Raw genomic sequence first — 20224 nt, 5'->3', positions numbered from 1 at the left:
CAAACTTCAGTATTTCATACTTCAATTTTATTTCGAAGAGAAAAAAAGACATTTAAAAAGTCTAAGTGTCTTCCAAGATTTGAAACAAAAAGCAGAGATAATAATTTGAGAACATAAAGATTAATGCATCAGAAGATTGGTTACTAAATTTCCCTTGATATACTTTTATAGTTTTAAATTCTTAAATTATATTTTGATCATTGACTATAGGTTTTATAAATTCCAAACATGAGGATGAGCTTGGAATATATACACTATATTTTAACTCCAAGTGTGATATTTTGTTTTGTCCATTCTAGCTAACTCCCAAACAATGAAAATTGTAGCCATGCGAAAAGAATACATTAAGAATATCTATATGAAAAATATCTTATTCAAATTTTATTGGAATATTAAAGGATTTTAAATGCAAGTGAAAATAGTTGAGATAAAATTTAATTAATTTACACAACTGAATATGGTATATTTTACAGAACAATGATACTTTTCACAGAATTCTACTATTTATACCATTCTATTATAAAAGTAAATTAAGGTCATGTCAACGAGGCCAAAAGAGAAGAGGTAAATGAAGGAATAAGTAGGTCACTGCAGATGATTGAATAAAGGAATAGAAAGGTAGTGAAGATTCAAGGTTGATGTGGATATCTCAAACCTGGATTAATGATAGAAGTAAAAGAAAGAGGTAAGTTAGAAAGACAAGGTGAAATAGAGCAAAAGCTATATTTTTAAAAGACTTTTAGCTGAAAAGAAAAGTGAAGGCAATCAATAGAATGCTTTAGACATGGCACTAAAATTTTTATTTTTTTCTGAAGTTACCTTTATTTCAAGGTATTTTAAAATCTTTTCTGGCTTATTTAAAGATTCAAAAGCATGGATATGCCGACTTTTCAAAAAAAAGACAGCTATGTTCAGATATAATTTACATAATATACAATTCATCCATTTAAAGTGCACAATCTAATGATTTGTTAATATATTCATAGAATTGTGCAACCATGAATACAATCAATTTTAGAACATTTTTATCACATTGCTCCCCAACATAAAAGATACTCCTCATATGTTAACAGTTACTCTCTATTTCCCCCAACACTCAGTCCTAGGGTAACTACTAATCTACTTACTGCTACTATAGATTTGCCTATTCTGGACATTTGTTATAATGGAATCATACTGTATGTGGCCTTTTTGAATGATTTATTTTACTTAACATCATGTTTTCAAGGTTCTTTCATGTTGTAGCATGGATGTGGTACTTTATCAATTTTAACATCATGTTTTCAAGGTTCTTTCATGTTGTAGCATGGATGTGGTACTTTATCAATTTTTATTCCTAAATAATATACCATTGTATGCATACGCCACCAATTATTTATCCATTCATCAATGTACATTAGTTGTTCCTACTTTCTTGGCTAACATGGATAATTTGCCATGAACATTCGTACAGAAGTTTTTGTGTTGATAAATTTTCATTTCTCTGGGATATATAAGTATTAATGGAATTCCTAGGTCATATTGGTAGTTCTGTGTAAAACATTTAGAACTGCCAGACTTTTCCTAAGTAACTTTTCCCCAAAGTGGCTGCTTCATTTTTTAATTCCACCACAGTGTATGAAAATTCTAATTTCTGCATATCCTGCCAACACTCATTATCGTCTGTCTTTTTAATTATAGACATTCTAGTGGATATAAACTGGTATATTATGGTGATTTTAACTCTGTTTTCCTTGGAGGTATTGTCTACTTAACAATTTTGAGTCTTGTGGTCTATGAAGATGGAATCTTTCCACATATTTACATCTTTAATTTCTTTCAATGTTTTGTAAATTTCAAGGTACAATTTTGGCTTTTCTTTTATTAAATTTATTCTCAAGTATTTTATTTTTATGCAATTACAAAGGGAATTTTTTAAATTTTCAGATTGTTTACTGCAAGTTTAGAGAAATATAATTGATTTTTATATATTGATCTGTGTCATGCAAACTTACCAAACTTATTTACTAGTTCTAATAGTTTTTCAGTGGAAACCTTAAAGTTTTCTATATACGAAATTATGCCATCTGAAAATAGAGGTAGTTTTACATCTCTTTTCCAAACTGGATTCATATTACTTCATTTCATACCTAATCGTCCAGGCTAGAATCTCCAAAATAATGTTGAAATAGTGAGAGCAAACATTTTGTCTTATTTCTGATCTTAGGTGTTACAGTTCCAACAATAAATTGTTATAAATCTTACTTTATATAATTTTATGTCTATTAAACAGACTGAGAAGAGAAAGGAAAGCAAGAATATATTTATGGAGATTGTTACATTAATCTTCTTTTCCATTTCTAGTTCTCTTCATTTGTTCAGATGAATAGATTTTTTAAAAAGGGTATATATATATATATATATATATATATATATATATATATATATATGATTCATCCATTAAAAAAAAGGAAATTCTGCCATTGGTAGCAACATGGATGAATATTGAGGATATTATGCTGAGTGATATAAGTCAGACAGGGAAGGCAAATACTATATAATCTCACTTATACATGGAATCTAAAAAAGATGAACTCAGAAACAGAGAGTAGGTTGGTCACTGCCAGGGGCAGAGGGTTAGGGAACACTCAGGAGACATTTATCAAAGGATGTAAACTGCAAGTTATAAGATAAATAGGTTCTGGGGAGCTAATATTTAGCATGGTGATTATACTTGATGGTACTGTGTTGTTTACTTGAGAGCTGCTGAGAGTAGATCTTAAATGTTCTCACTATACACACATGTGCACACATGTACACATGCACACACACGAATAGTAACTATGTGAGATGATAGAAGGGTTAACTAACCTTGTGGTAATTATTTCATAATATATACATATATCAAATCATCACATTGTACCCCTCACACTTACATAATGTTATAATCAATTATATCTCAGGAAAGCTGGGGAAAATGATGATCATTGACAGGGTTTTTTCTTTTAGAATTTAGAATATGTCTTCCCAGTGCTTTGAAGTCTCTATTGTTTTTGTGAAGATGTCAACTTTTACTCTTATTGGAATCCTTTGTGCGTAGTCATTTTTCTCTTGCCACTCTTAAATTTTTCTCTTGTCTTTATACTTTATTTCTACTTGATTTGTCTAGATGTGGATCTCTTTGTATTTATCCTACTTGGGATTTATTGAGCTTCATGGATGTGTAGATCAACATTCTGTCTTTATCAAATGATACAGTTTTCAGCCATTATTTGCTGTAACATTTTCCTATTCTTTCTCTTTCTCCTTCCCTAGTACTCTGATTATGGATACATTCATGGGCTTAATGTTGTTCTACATTTCTCTGAGGCTCTGTTTATTTCGTTCATTCTTTTTCTTGCTGCTCTTTAAAGTTCGTACTCTATCAATTTGCCTTTAACCTTACTTATTCTTTTTATTCACAGCTTCTGTTGATCCTCTCTGATGAAATTTATTTTAAATTTTGATTACTGAACATTTCACTTCCAAAATTTATGTTTGGTTAATTTTTTATAATTTTTGTTTCTATATTTTTAATTTCTATTTAATGAAGCATAATTACTGCATCTACATTTACTGCTTTATGCATGATTTCTTCACTTTTTTGAACATCTTTATAATGGCTTTTTTAAAATCTTTGTTAATCTGACAGCCAGTTTCCGTTGCCTGCATTTTCTTCCTATATATCGATCACACTTCCCTGTTTATTTGTATGTCTTGTAAATTTTTGTGAAAACTAGACTTTTTAGGTAATGTATTATTATAGCAGCTCTAGATATTGATCTCTCCTCCAGGAGAGTAGTATTGTTTATTATTGTTAAATTGTTTACTTTTTTAGTGAATTGGCTAGACTATTTTAGTTATGTCTATTTCCCCTGCAATGTAAAGCTTCTGATGTTAAAACCCCACAAGAATCTTATGAAATAAGGACTGTATTATCTCTATTTTACAAATAATAGTACTGAGGCAAGTAAGTGCTCCTAATGAGGCTCAGCTTTTGGTCTGTGCACAGCCATCCCAGAATGACAGTGGTTTTGGCAGGGCTCCCTTCGCCTCTTTCTGTAATTTCTCTGTTAAGCTTCCTACCTGGTTTGGTATTTCACTAAGCTCAGTTTCCGCTAATTTGTAGATGGTTACTCTATTGTTTTCAAAAATAGCCTGGAGTATAAATTGCCTCTAAGTCTGATCTAATTAAATTTCGGTTTCTTGGCAGGGATAGCTTCTGAAGCCAGTCTTTAAGGTTTATTTTGCTCCCAGGAGTGGTCTTTCTAGCTTGCTTTTTCCTTGGTTCACTCTGCTAAACTAGCTGGCATATGATTTAGCTTTTCAATGAGCTACCAGCCTCCTCTTAACTACTTACCATCAAAATCTCCACTGTTTTTAGTCATACCTTTAGGCATGAACTTCCCTATACTCCATTTTAAATAAAGTCAGTTCCTTTTAGGAGAGTTTGAGAACACTCTTTCTGGATAATCTCATGCCCTGGCCAAAGCTACTGATTCAGAGTTGAATAAGTGCCTGGCAGCCTTCTTCTCATTATAAATAGGGTGCTGGGTGGAGATGATAGCCTCTAATCTCAGCTTGTTCTGCTAGAGTGGAACTTCCGCCCTACAAGCAAGTTGGTGAAAGGGGAAACGGGTCCCTTATATTTTTGACCTGTTGCTTCTGGATCAAGTTCTCTGCCCTGTGAGTGAGGGCTGAGTAGAGGAAGTGAGCATCTGACCTCTTAGCCACACTGACCAGGATTTCGGCCTTTGCAACTTAAAACTTGAATGTGATAGTGATACGACAAATGCTGGCACCCTACACTTCCTGATGAGATACTGTATTCCTTAATGGGGACCTAAGAAGAAAGGGAGCCCTAATTTCATCCATACCTGTCTGGAGTAGAGCTTCTGACATAGTCAATTTGGGGATGAGGGCAAGGGAGGGAGATGGTCAAGGCTCAGGCACCACAGACCTCCATTGTTCTACAGAGATTTAGTTGATTTCTTTCAGTATTTTTTTTCTTATTTTCTTTATACCCTTAGGATAACTGCCCTTAGATACAGTAAACAATAATTTCTCTGTTTTTAAAAATTTAACCAGTATAGTTTTGCCGGAGAGTAGGTAGGGCTCTTCATGCTGTCATTTTGAAAGCTGGGAGCAATTTAAATAAAGCTGATATTTCACATAATAGAAATGGTGAATATGTATAATATTCTGAAAAGCCTACTATGTGCTGGAGATGGAGCTATTAACTTGACAAATATGATCTTTGCTTTCTTGGATCCCATTTTTGTTGGGATTATTGCTATTAAGACTGTCATTACACAGTAGAATAAATGGCAAGCATATATATATATATAAAATAACATAACAGCATGCTGTGATAGAAATAATGGATTTTCAGGGGGGCAAAATACTTTATATGGAGTAATTTTGGAAGGCCTTACTAAATATGTGATATTAGAGTTGCGATTAAAAGATGAGAAGGAGCCAAGCATGTGAAAAACCCAGGGAAAATTATTCGAGATATAGGAAGATGCCAAAGTAAAGTTTCAATAATAAGAGTAGCTAATGATTTCATATTTTCAGTCAAACCATAGGTCCCATTCTAAGTGCTTTATTTACACATTAATCCACTTTAAACCTCACGAGAATCTTATGAAATAAGTACTATATTATCTCTATTTTACAAATAATGATACTGAGGCAAGTAAGTGGCAGAACTGAGACTTAAATGCAGGAAGTCTGGCTCCACTTACAATCCTCATTCACTTGAAGTGCAGATGTTATAAGATGATATTTAACACCTAACTGTCAAACTCAGAGAGAGGAATCTTAGGAAAAATTTTAGAATGAAATAAGACTTGATGAAAAGAAAGCCATAAATTTCAGCTATTATTTTGAGCTTTGTGGCAAAAAGAAGACAAAAAAGAATAGTAGACAGGTGATGAATAATGCCACTTTGTTTTGCTTTTGTTGTTGATGTTTTTTAAATGTTAATTTTAATCTAAGCAAAGACCTTCTAGAAAGAAGAAATTAAATATGCAGAAGTGTAAATAATTGAATAAGATCCCAATGGTAGAGGAATTGGGATCCAAAGCATAGGGAAAATAGTATACAGGAGTTAGGTTTTGTGGAGGTATTTCTTGTGTGATAAAAGTGATATTCTTTGCAAAGCTTAGAGATTTAGGGATTTCTCAAACTAGTAAGAGAACAAAATTTAAAGCTAAGAAGGAATGTGGAATCCCATGAAGAGACAAAAAGAAAGATGAATATATTTACCTTCTCTCAAAGTGTTGCAAATGCTAATGGAGTCTACAAATTCTCTTAATACAAGTTACTGTTTTTCAAATAAACTAAAATATAGATATGTTTTTACATGATTTAAAATAATCATGCTTCTAGAAGCTGTTTTAAAATTCTGTTTATTTAATTGATGTATTATAAGCGTGCTAGTGAAACAAATTCATTTTACTTTCAGATTAATAGAGGAGATAAAAGAGATAAACCTTAGAGATAAGGCAGATACACAGAAGTAAGTAATAAAGAAAAAATCAAACAAATCAAAGTCACACTTGGATTAGTTTATATACCTAAAGGGAAAAATAATGGGATTCAATAAAAGTTCAATTATAGTAAATCTTGTGAAGGGCCAGTTAGGGGCTTTAAAACAAATATAACAAGTTCAAAAATAGTTTCTGAGAGTCAGTTGAAGGTACTGACAAGCAATTACATATCTACATAGAAATCCAAAATCAAATAAAATTGGCTTAGTCAATCCATATAGGAGCTAATTGATTAGATGTATTCCAAAAGTAAGACAACCTCATATTTGTATCATAGAAGTAAATGAAATTGTTAAACAGATTTTATCTAAATATAAAGGAAGAATGAAATAAAATTTGCAAACATTAGGGTAAAATTCAGTAGTTGACATGAAGCATTTGTAAAAATGTGGAGCTCATACAAAACTAAGGAAAATACATTGCCTTAAATGTCCTTTGAAAAAGTCTTAAAAATATCTTATATCAACTGAAAGTAACATAACAGTTAATAGTAACGGAGGGGTTATATCCATTCAACATCTAAAATATTTTACAGTAATATATACTCTATCATGTAATGAAAAACAGTGATATGACATGCTAAGACATTAAACGATGTACTAAAACAACTAAAATACTAAATGCTTTTTCATTATCAACTTTATTCAGTGTTTTCCCTTTCTGATTTTCTATTTTGATAATGTGAAAATTGAACTGAAAGAAAAAATTTCATGCTTATATTGTTCAGTGTTCACAAGTTTGATCTTTAAAAACTAATGGGTATGCTATGTTTTCTAGTTTTGTTGTATTGTCCAAATAAAAACTGTCAACATATTAAATTTTATCCTGTTTCCTTGTCCTTAAAAAAAAAAAAAAAAAAAAAAGCTAGCAACTTTGGAACAGCTATCTTTCTATAAGCAAATAACCACCCAAAAAAGTAAAGCCCACTTGGGCTGAGTATCTGTGGGAGATCTGTCAAAGAGGTATGTATAAAGGGAGGACCTAAGTTTTATTGCTTTCTAGCCAAAAGCACATCAACAAACAGATAATAAGTGAAATATTCTGAAGTATAAAAAAGTGTAAAAGTATAAGTATAAAATAGAAGTATCTGGCAATAAACTAATGATTTTAGAGTAGCTTTCCTTATCAGTTAACACAATTGGGAGGCACTAGTCACTTAAATTTAGCCTAAAGTCAGATTTGTTTCTAAAACAGGGTAGTTACAGCACAGGTAAAAGAATAAACTATTTAATTTGGAATCTTTATGGTAAAATTATTCTTGACACACTTGGACAAAGTATTCCAAATTTCTCAAGACTTTACTACTTCCTGGGCAGAGGAGAATTGTATATCCTCTAGCATTGTGAGAGGATTGGCACAGTTGAGACTGGATCCAGACTATTGTAAACCACAAAGGTCAAATACAATTTCAGGGATTCAGACTCAAACCAATATTGAGCCTGTGGTCACTAAATAAAGTTTATTGCATGCCTTTATGAATTTTAGTATTATTTTAAAAGTTAAGAAGGTACTTTCTGACACCATCCAAGATGTTTGTAAATCTATTTCTGAATTATATTGCAGCCATTGTTACTGCTTAAAAAAACACATTTTCATTAAATGTGTGTTGCTGTATGTATTATGATCTCAATAAAATAAAATATTATTTAGTAGTTAAAATTATACATGAATATTGGTTGACGTGGAAATTTTTTCATATAATGTTGACTTGCTATTGCTGCACATATATAGTTAATTTACATAATTCTTATTGTGCTTTTATACTTTTAAATAAACATTATTTTTAAATATACAACTATGTTTCTCTATGTAAATACAACCTTTGCTTTTTCATAAACATTGATTAGATACTTCATTCAATACATTTATTTTATATTATCCTTGTGAGTAAATCTCCAGCTAATCCTAAATGGACATGTAACATGGCTTTGATTTTTTTTATTTCACTTAAGTGTAATAAATTCAGACTAATAAGTGTAACATATTCAGACTAGTTCATTTGATTTGAAATTAAGGTAAACTAACATCACAAAATGAGCTGTGTGGTTCATGTTCCTCTTTTATTTTCTCAAAGAACTTTGTGAGACGTGACTTGTTCCTTAAAATTTTGGTTTGATTTGGCTGCATATATATTTGGCTCATTTTATTTTTTAATTAATTTATTTGATACTTACTAATATGTTAATTTTTCTAAATTTTTGCTCCTATTTTTCCATGGTGAATACGTTCATTTTATAACAGTTTATTTTATAGTTAATTATTAAAGGAATCTGTCTCGTTCTCTTCATCCCCATTTTGTAGTACTAAAGGCAGATAGATCTGTGTTGGGTAGTTATTCACTCCATAGATTTTTAACTAAAATCATTTTTACCTTTCTTCTCTTCACTGAAGTAGAAAACATCATCTGTATGGCATAGATGAGGAATAACAAGACAGTAATAAAAATTGTTTATGGAATACTTACATCGTGCCAAGCAATATTCTAAGTGCCAGATTTTTTCATCCTAGCTGTCACTGACCATTTGTGAGATCTGAAGTAAAATATTTAATCTCTGTGGGCCTCAAATACATAATCCATAAAATCATAGTAACAATAGTGTATATCTTGTCAGACTATATGAGGATGGAAATACAATTTCAGTGGTTTTCTATTCTTTTTTCTAATATACTCTTTAAAAAATGGCTAACAGAGAACCCTAATATGTGAGAGGCAAAACTAAAACCATTTTTTTTAAAGGCTCTAGGGGCTCACCGACTTATCCTCCCTTGCCTGTGTTCTGCCCTCCATTCCAAAACATGTAGCTCAAGAAGTACCTCTTTAAAAAGTAAGGATTTAGAAACAGAGTTAAGAACACAAACAAACAAACAAACCCATGTAGTGCTATTTTAAGAAATGAATCACGGGACTACATGGTTAATTCTTTTTTAAGTAGAAGTTGGCAGTGTTATGAGGGTGAGGTGAAGGAATGTGAAGCAATGGTATGTCCTTTCTTTGTTTAACATTGGCACAATGAACATTCAACTTACTGTGAACAAGTCACCGTACCATGTTGTAGGCATGGAAGTGATAAATAACTGGGCATAAATAGCATAAGTCTAGCGTCTCCCTGTGTGGCTTCAAAGTAAGAAGAAGAAATTTGTTTTTGATGACAGATAAACCTGGGATCAGATTCAGGCTTCACCATTTACCAGCTGGAAACTATATAAAAAGTAACTTCTCTGTGACTGAGTTTGTCGGTTTTTTACCTTTATAAAATAACAAACTTGCAAGATTATTTTTAAGAATTCTGATATTATATATATATAAATTCAGATCATCTTTAATTTTAGTTGTATGTTTATAACACATAGCACTGCCACTCATTATTATACTTCAATTTTCAAGCCAAATGCTCCTGATATAGGTCATATATTTTAATAATAATTATTATTAAAGTTGGCCTTTTTGATTCAATTATGCATCTTAGGACTTTAGATACAGTATTAGGAATTTACTATTTCTCTTAGGGGTGTGATACAATTACCTGACTGGAACTGCACAGGGTACTTATAGTAATCTCTGACTTTATCAGTTAATAAATCCTACCTAATTTTTTTTTTGGAACACCCAACTTTAGCTACTATCTCTTTTGTTCACTACTGATATGTTGGCTTTCTTTTTCCCATTACTCACCCTGATCTTTACCTACCTGAATATATCTTTGCCTAATTCCAATAGAGATAACTATGCATCATTCCTGGTTCAGATAATCTGACACCCTCAACCTTATAAGAAATTGACAATAATCAAAAGCACGAATGTTTAAAAAATTACTATTATATGACTATACAATAAGATTACAAGTGCTAGGATGACCTTTCTAGATCATGATTGAGTCATCTTAAATTATGTAAATAGATAAATCATTGAAAAACTTGTCATGAAAACATACTCAATTAACACATGCTAAATGCTTCCATAATACTGATGTAGAAAAACATGTATCTTTAATGATAAAGAACATAAAAAAAGCATATAATATTTTAGTCCCATTTCTATACTTTCTTCTCTGACTTTTAGTATAAAGTATCATGAAATCTAAAGAAGTATAAGTGCCTTTATATTTTATTTTAATTTTATATGTATTTTTTATACATATGAGAGGGTATATATGCATATATTTATATATGTATGAGTGTGTGCATGAGATACACTTGTAATTTTAGAATTCTCCTACATTTTTAATTCATATGTTTCATTTGCATATATCTAAGAATCTCATAAAAATGAATTAAAAATCAAACAAAATGAATCGATTTGTACTTTTGAATGATAGTACTTTTACTTTGACAACCCAATACAATCCCTGTTTGATAGTCCTCTTTATGAATTCTTTTGTAAAACCCAAGTCTGTGTATCTTAAATACAAAATGGAGCAGAACAAAATACAATTTCACAAGTGACTCTGGTACACAGTCACCACTAAGAAGATCCTTGAATTAAATTGTGAGCTACATCATCTTTCTTACTATCTTCTGGAAGATCTGATTCAACAGGGCTTTGAAGGGAATCACATCTATCTCATTGTGCAGCGTGAATGCTTTTCTTTCAGGAACATTTCAAAGTAAAGCTAATGAGAAAGTTTTCCTCTCTGACAAAAGAGCGTTCCTTGTGACCTTCAGTACTTTATAAATCATGAATTTTTTAACTTCTCTCTTAATGCAGTAACTGGGAGAAATGAAAAATGATAACTATGGTAGGTATTAGAGCTGTCGGTTTGTCCTTTTTTCTCTCTTCCTAGGTGACTGATATGATTAAACTTCTGGTGCCTTTAGATGTGATGCTGTGACTTGCTCCAGCCAATGATATGTAAGAAGCGAAGCATGCCATTTTCAAGCAGAAAGTTTGACGTGTCAGTGCACTTACAGGATGTACTATTCTCCTTTCCTTCTGCAGTGGTGAGCTGCATGATAGTGGCTACTGTATCTGCATGAGGCCGAGACTGAGAACATGCTAACACAGAGCAGAACCCTGGAGCTGACCTGAAATGGACATGAGCATGTCTGAAAAATGAATCATTGTTTTTAAGCCATTGAGCTTTTGAAAATTACTTATTAGTGTAGCACAATTTAGCATATCCTGACTGAATCAAAAATGAAAATATGAAACTAGTAGTTATGAAAGTAAATCATATTTTAGAATAATCATAACAAGAGTGTTACAACTGGATGTAACAGTTCCTTTCATTTTGAAATTCTTATCTTGTTCCACATACATGTTTAACTTTTTACATGTATCAGATTTAATCCATATAATGACTTTGAGAAATATTTGATGCATCAGTCCTATTTTTACAACAAAGGAAACAGTGGCTTATATTCCTCCAGAATCATACAGCTAATAAGTGACAGGGACAGATATCAAATGTAGATTTTTTTAAATTATGGAACTCATTCCCTTAAGCATTATGTGATATATTATCTCTTGCACATTGCCAAAAATAAGCCAGTAAACTGTTCATTGAATAGTCACTAATGAGTTATTGTTTTGGCCACATGTATAGAGGAACTACAAGAATGAGAGGTGAGGGCGTAGTAGAAAATAGATAATATAAAAATGAATAAGACATAATGGGCAAGTTGAAGATCTTGGAACAGGAAATTGAATTGAGAGGCATGTATATGCACCAGCGGTAAATAGGAAGGGGCAGTACTACTGTAGGAAGAGACATTGACCTCAAGGTGACCTATAGCAGAGAAGATTGGTTACAAAAGTAATAGAAACTATAGCTGTATATTATGTGAGCTTACGGACTGCCAGGATCCTGGAGTAAGAAATAGCCAAAAGAACAATTATGAGCATTCACATAGATGATTTTTCATAATTATTGCTGCTAATAGTCCAGTATTTCTAAAGATCCTAGGAATGAAGTTGCACTATGGGAAGTACATTATAATATAAAACTATTTTGTGTCTCTTTTTGAACATCTGAAGTTTTCTAACAAGATTTAAGAATTCCTTAGTTATTTCTTACATGTTTTATTTATAACATTCAAATGATAACATTTGTCAAATTATAACAAATTATGACAATGTCAAATTATAACATTCAAAATAATAGACTTTCAGTAAATATCTTATATTTAAAAATAATAGAAAATTTCTAAAACATAATTGGGAAATTTTAGAGGAAGTCTAAATGTTTCAGGCAGTAGATTGAGAGAAAAATATATTTTTTAAGACATACTTCTGAAGGTTGAAAATGTTAAAAACTGGGAGAATCAAAACATAGTTGTATTTGTTTGGGTCCTCTGGAAACCAGATAGCAAGATGTGTTTGTATATGCAGCTTGCATCCACAAAATTTCAGAGACTGTATATTGACAAATTGTAAGGTACAATGAAATAGTTTTTCTTTTTATACATTGATTTTTTTAAACTATCACTTAGAAATTATTTATGGGTGTCCTAATATAGGTAGCAAAGCAAATATGACAACCTTAGGTATTTTTAGTTCAAAGCACAAAATTGTAACGAACATTGAATGAAATTATGAAATACTTTCCCAACCACTTCTGCTCAATATATTTAACAATTAGAGACTTATCAAGTGTATGCTTTATTCCAAACAAAACAAGGATTAAAGAAATGCGCAGTTAGTCAAATATTTATTTGAAGATGATTTTCTTAAATCTCTTTTAAATAGAAAATAGTTATACTTAAATCTTTATTCTTTTCTTTTTATAAACCTCTTCATTTTGTTTGAATCTGCGATGATGTGGAATATTATCATATTAAAGAAAACACTGTGGACCAAATTACACAAAGCTTTAGAGGTAAAAATTAAAGCTAAAATTCTTTATTATACCCTTTTAGCTAAAGACTTTTATTGTCATTGTTTATAATAGGACTAATACAGTTAGTCACATAAATTTTAGGTGGTTGAGCATTTATTACTTGATAGTTTGTACATTTTATTTTCTATTTCTCTTTTATGTCATTGGGTAAAGATCAAAATCATGACTTCACTGTAAGAGGCCACTAGCCAAACTTCCAAAGAGCTTATATTCAAGTTCATGCCCTTTTCTTCATAAACTCTTAGGAATTAGTAAATCTTCAAATTCATTATAGGCTGCTGAATTCTATCATCTAAATGGCTGACTTTGTCAGTTGCAAATTCCTGGGCCAATCAATCAGTAGTGACTAGGTAGGTCAGGATCACTGACATGAAGCATGAAGACATGGGTTCAGTTTATGCTAATATCCACTCTGGCAAACTAACTCTTGAAACTATGACATTTGGACAGTCATAAACTGGCTAGACAAAAGCAATACAAAGCAACAATTCTTGTTTTTTAGTCTTTAAAAACGTTTTTTTTTTCATTGTATGTTCAATGAGTTTTTATCAAATATGTTTTATAGTCATAAGTTATCTGCTTACTTTATTCCTAGTATTATTTCTGGCCCATTTTGGATATCCCAAACCTATCCTCAGATCACAATATATACTCCACAGTTCTTTTCCTCGAGCTCTGTAGATCTACCCATATCCATACAATTTTAGGTTGTTTGAAGATGTCGCAACTCTCCTAAATAATGTCCTATCATAAGCCCTCCAAAGCTAGTCCAAATTATTTTACAGCACTAGTTGCCAAGAAATTAAAGTGCGAAGCTTACATTTGTTTATTTATGAACAGCTATTTTTCTGGATGACTGCCTAATTTTGTCTAAAACAAAAACAGTTTTCTAGGTCCTTCGAGATAATTTTTCTAATTCCTCTAAGACTACAGCTAAAACTTCCACAAGGATAACAACCTCTTTGAATTCAACTAGCCATTAAATTACTTTGCAATACATATATTTACTCTCAATTTATTATACTTAAACACTATATCAATAATTAAATTAAAATAAACCATTCTCTTTAATCTCAGTATGACATTCCCTGTTTTCCCTGTATTTCACAGCTATCCTAAGAGTTACAAACTATATAAAACTGGAATATATCAACATTTTTAGCCTATTGTGCCATTCCAATATTTTCAGAAATGTGCCATCGATAAATTTCAAACACCTTTTCATACTCCACAATGTGTTAACATGCTAATATATTCAGTCTATTCTCGTCCTTCACATGTCCTCACATTTTTAAGTACTTAAAATAGCATTTTCATCTTAAAATCTTTATACAGGATTCTATTTCCAATATATCTCTTATGCATTGCCAATATTCTTAAGTATTTGAAAATGAGTTTCTTCTATCTCCTTTATAAGCATTCCAAAGAGTATCCCAGAAAAAAATATGAATAATCTAAAACTGTGTAGTTCTTCACATTCTATAGCATTGATTCCTTCTTTAAAATTCTCTTTGTATGCTTCTCCATAAAATTTTACACAATACCAAAATGCTTATTTTCATTTTCATTTGAAAAAGAGTACCCAAGTCATATCCATTATATAAATTTGACAATCATAATTATAATTTATTCATCTCTTTACACTTTATACAGTATTTTCAATTAATTCATGCCATTAAAGTAAGCATTTGTACCACTCCCCATTTTAAAGAGAGATGTGCGGGTCAAGTGAATTGCTCCAAACTATGTAGCTGGATAGTAACAGACTCCAGCTCAAGACTTCTCTCTTCAAATCATCTGAATTTCCTACTATACTGATACCAATTTTTTGTTGTTGAACTTAACAATAAATCATAATTTAAAAGACAACATAAATGGATTACTTTGTGATATATAGTGATATCCTATATTACTTCATTTTGAAGTGATACTTACAAAGGGACAGAGGGAAAATGTGATCCCTGAGACATCAATTTCATGAATAATAGACTGAAAATCAATCATATTTATACTCTGTTCCATCATACATATGAGATAAAACTTGCCCAAATATCCGATTGAATAGCAAGTTCAATTAGTTCAAATTTTTTTAAGCTCATCTCACCCTAAACAAGAAAAACAAAAGAACTCGTTTAACACTTCCCCTGTCTCTAGCAATCACCCAATCGTTACCTTATGTAGATACCTGCTGACTCACTTTTTCTGTTATTTTATATTTTATACTAAAATATAAAGTCAGTGGGCATATAATATCTGGTAGATAGAAAAAGCTTAACAAATATTTGAAAAATGATTCAATAAAGAAAAGATAATCATCCCTTTTCATGGATAAATAATTTTTATAATAATTCTATTTGTGTTGATAGTCAAGTAAGAGGTTTGTAAAGCTGTAGTGAATTGATTATCTTTTAAAGATACTGTAGATTTTCTTCTGATGGTCTTTTAAATGTAGGCTAGAGTATCACAGAAGACATTTGATCATTTGGAGTTCGAATGGATAATTTAAGAATGTCTTATTCTTTTGCTTATCTTTTCTCTTTCAGCAATATTTGTGGTGGATGCCCATAGTCAAAATTTGCTATTTATATAAACAATCTTGAAAAAAAAGAAAGAGAACATGTTTAACGAAATTAAAAAAAAAAAAGGTTTTAAAGCACTTCAGAGGCATCCATTGATATGAGAAAAGTACTGAGGTTAATTACAAAAATTTGTATAATGGTGAATACTAAATGATCTCTAGTTATCTACAGAGTAAGTCAAAACATTGGAACATATATGAAAGCAATGGCATGATACCAGTTTGTGTTTACATGGATTTAGGTTTTAGAAAGTTAGGTAAAATAAATACGTATTCTTCAAATTGCAAAACCAGTACTGGTTAAGAAATTCTAAATCTCAAATATTAAAATATCTTGACTCTTCATGTTGATAACATGTAATTAATATCGTTCCAATTAGAGATTAATATCTTAAGGGAACTAATTAGATTATAAATATACTGGAATTAAATATATGTTTTTCTTCATTCTGCTACCTTTACTATAATGTTATTTAAAAAAAAATAATCTCAAATTTGGGTTGGAATCCCAGCATGCTTTTAGGGATGTTCTTTATTTACATTGACAGAACTTTTATGATCTTATTGAATGTCTGTCTCTCTTTGCCTAAAGTCTAACTGCAAAATAATTTTGAATGATTAATAAGTAAATACTGGGTTCTACTGATCAGTTCACAAGGACTTTCCGTATCTGTGGTTGACTTTCCAAGACCCTAACAAACAAAATCCAAACAAAAAGATTAGTCAAAATCCTCTGATTGAAAGTGAACATATCAGACTGATCATCAAAGTTTGCTAAATTCCCATGAGGAGGAATAGTTGAGGTGGATTGTAATTTAAAAAAAATCTGCAGCTAAGATGAGCAGCATTGTTTAGACTCGATGACTTTTTCTTTGTTTCATGGATGAAATTTTTAGCTCTATTTTTTGGACTCCTAGTCATTAGCCTTCATGCAGACCCACTTCAGTCCTATTCTTTGTAATTGGTTTCCTTTATCTACCTTTCTCTCTTAGAGCTTTAATTTTTATAATTTGTGATTGATAAACAAGTGGTTATGATACCATCTGTTTCATATATGTCGAAGACAAAATGAACACTTCCGGGCAACATTTTTTTTTCTACGATCTTTTATGTTCTCATGTTCTTTCTGGCTTTCAGTCAGGGTTGCCACTCCATTTAGTAGCCACTTAATAGTTTCCAAGAACTCTCCTTGCATTAGGAGTGTAAGTTCAGTCCTCTCCCCATGTGTTTCACAAATCTCCAGGGAGTATTTTCCTGTTTAAAATCTATCCTGGTCTGGCTTAGCACCTTTAACTCTGAGCCACATTAACCTCAAATAAGGTGTTTTCACTCTCTCTAAAGCATTCAGCGCAGTTGTAAACGAAGCTCTCTGCTTGTTTCTCTAAATACTAGAGTATGGTGTTAAAGAAAAGTGCCTGAAGGTCTGGGGGCTGGGGAAGGGGTGGGAGTGGAGAGATGGGGAGGTAAAAATAATCATTGTACATCATTGCTTCAGAATGAGCAGCCCTCGTTTTCCACAAATGTTCCTTATTAGCCACTTTTCTCTTTAGCTAGTTTCTTACACACAAATGTCTTTCCCACATGTGGAGGCCCAGTCAGAAGAGGCAAAATCATTTGACATTATAATAATCTTCACCCAGGGAGTTAAAATACTTTTATATATTATGCAGATTCATTTCCCCAATTTGACTCAAGCTCTGCTATTCAGAAAGGAACATAGAATTGTACCTTGTATAAGCACTGTGTCTAGTAAAATATATTTCTCGAACAATAGAGTTCTCAAAGAATACTGCCTTTGTTGAAATGGCATTTTGTCCCCACTACATTAGTAACTGTCAGTATAAATGAAGATTCATTCAAATTTTAAAGACATCAAAATCACATAAAATAAAGGTTAAAAGTCCTGTGTAATTAAAACAAACAAAAATGTTAACATAAATTCTCACCAAAACATTTACTTCAAATGAAGGTAATTAAAAATATTTCAGTGACTTCTCATCTCCCTTGAGAAAACATTTACCTAGTGGGTATATCGTCTTAAAAAGTGTTTTCTCTTTTTGTTTCAAGTTTATTTCAGGTGCCAATTATTTCTCAACATGACGCAAATTCTGCTTCAGCCCATTCGGAGAAATGTGAGAGTCAGATATAGTCATGAACTTATTCATTAGTTAAATGACAATTAAATAAATACGCAAATAAAGCAGTACTATTATGAGAAAAAAGGTATATTTACAAAAAAAATCGTTTTCAAGAGGATTATGAATCTCTTGTTTCATAAGAATAAAAAGAACCCCATGCCTTGCTTTAGACTCTAAGATAAACTCTTCCGACTCCATTGTTGCAAACTATTCTAAGTGGATTTATTCTATAGTAAAGAGTTGAACACAAAGAGACTCCTGAAATCGAAGGCTTTTACAAAGCAGGTACTGAGATCTATCTTTTTGTTCGGAGCTGGAAAACTATTAAATGCATGTACAGAAGTACTTTGTTTTTAACCTACTCAGGATAGAGTAGTCTAATAATTCTTTTTTGAATTCTGTGCTTATGAACAGAAATAGGCGCCTTTAACTGTTCCCAGATGAAAGTAAATAAAGCATAAGAATTATAATGACTAGAAATCATAAGAAAGAACAACAAGAAATTAAGGCATTTTATTTTTAATTCAATGTATAAAATATTTAGTCATGGAATCAGTTTCATTAAGCACTTTTCAATTTGTATTAAATAATAAACAAAGTTTTTGCAAATTCAGTCTTCTATTTAATTAAAAATTTAAAATCCAGGACAATGAGTAACTAGTCACAAATATTACTATTAATTGAACATACCTGAGAAATTCATTTGACATGATTTTTCTCGGTTGTCATATTACAAAATTGACCATGCCTGGAAGTACTTAATTATCTCTCAACAAATAGTTTCTGAAGGTCTGCTTTAGGCGAGGCACAGTGAAGTGGCTCACTTAGTGAAACCCTAACAGGCAAATAAGAACATGCATTTTCAGTTACTTATGTGAGTCATTATGCAAAGTACATAGACCTGGATGGTAAAATTAAACAGACAATAAAGACTTTATTTGAGAATATTGAAAGAGGAGACAGGCTAGAATTCAGTCTGAGTTCAAACACACTGAAAAAAAGGCAAGACACTTTTTAGGAGCTGGAATGGAGGCAGTTGGCTTTACTTAAATACAGACAAGAAGATTTAAAAAGATTTACATCTCAAAGGAACAAAGGAACAATTTACAATTAGTTTTCTAAGGTAAGTGCTCTCAGAAAAGGAAGATCAGGGGCCTAGAGTCAGGAAGAAACCTGTGTCAAGTTTGATCAAGCTGAAGGGAACATTAAGCTCATCTTGGTCAGTGGAGAGAAAATAAAAATGAACTCTAAACTGAATTTAAAGGTTAATGCAAATTACATAGATACTTTTAACTAAAGGATCCGTTTGTGGTCAAACCATGTGTAGGTTCATTTCATTTTACTTTTAAGTATCTAACTCAAAATATCATTATAAAAGAAATTCACTATATACATATAAAGTTTCTTTTTGAGAGACATGCTAGGACATATATCTCTTTATAAGATGTGTGTCTTCTAAATGAAGTACAAACAAAAGTGATCAAATGTTCTTTTTTTAAAAAAACATTAAGTCTTTAGGACTATATTAGTAAAATTGCATTGTGAGAAGTTCTCTATGATTGGCGAAATAGTCTGAAGAATGAAAATGATGTTTTTTTATCACTGCCCTAATATCATCAGAGTGACTCATTGTTTTTCAGAATAGAATAATTGAAGCAATTTATCCTCAAAACAAGTGCTATATAACGCTATCTCTTATTGCCATTGTGACTGTAGCCAAAAGTGAGGCAATACTATTTGAATAGAACAAACGAGATGCGTAAGAAGTGTACTTCTTTTAGTCGTTATGGAAAATTTGCTTGCCAAATGACAAATGGTTTGCTACCCATGAGGCGATAAGCTTCTCGTGGGTAAGTGATGTTATATTTCATGTTGTGCACATATTAGGTGCTATTCAGTGTTTAAACATAGAAGGAAACGTTCTTTGTGTTTGGATTGTGGTAGCGTTTCAATACAGAAAAGGGACATTCATCAATACATACTCATTTAATTACTATAAAAAGAGGGAATTTTAGACTGAGTCCATTTGAAAGTGCTTTATTTCTCATAATCATAGAGTTATCATATATTATTCAAGTTTAGGACATTTTTATTCAGAAA

This window comes from Rousettus aegyptiacus, unplaced genomic scaffold (assembly GCF_014176215.1).
Source record: "Rousettus aegyptiacus isolate mRouAeg1 unplaced genomic scaffold, mRouAeg1.p scaffold_m13_p_8, whole genome shotgun sequence".
In the NCBI taxonomy this organism is placed as follows: domain Eukaryota; kingdom Metazoa; phylum Chordata; class Mammalia; order Chiroptera; family Pteropodidae; genus Rousettus; species Rousettus aegyptiacus.
Note: the sequence above shows the minus strand (reverse complement) of the source record.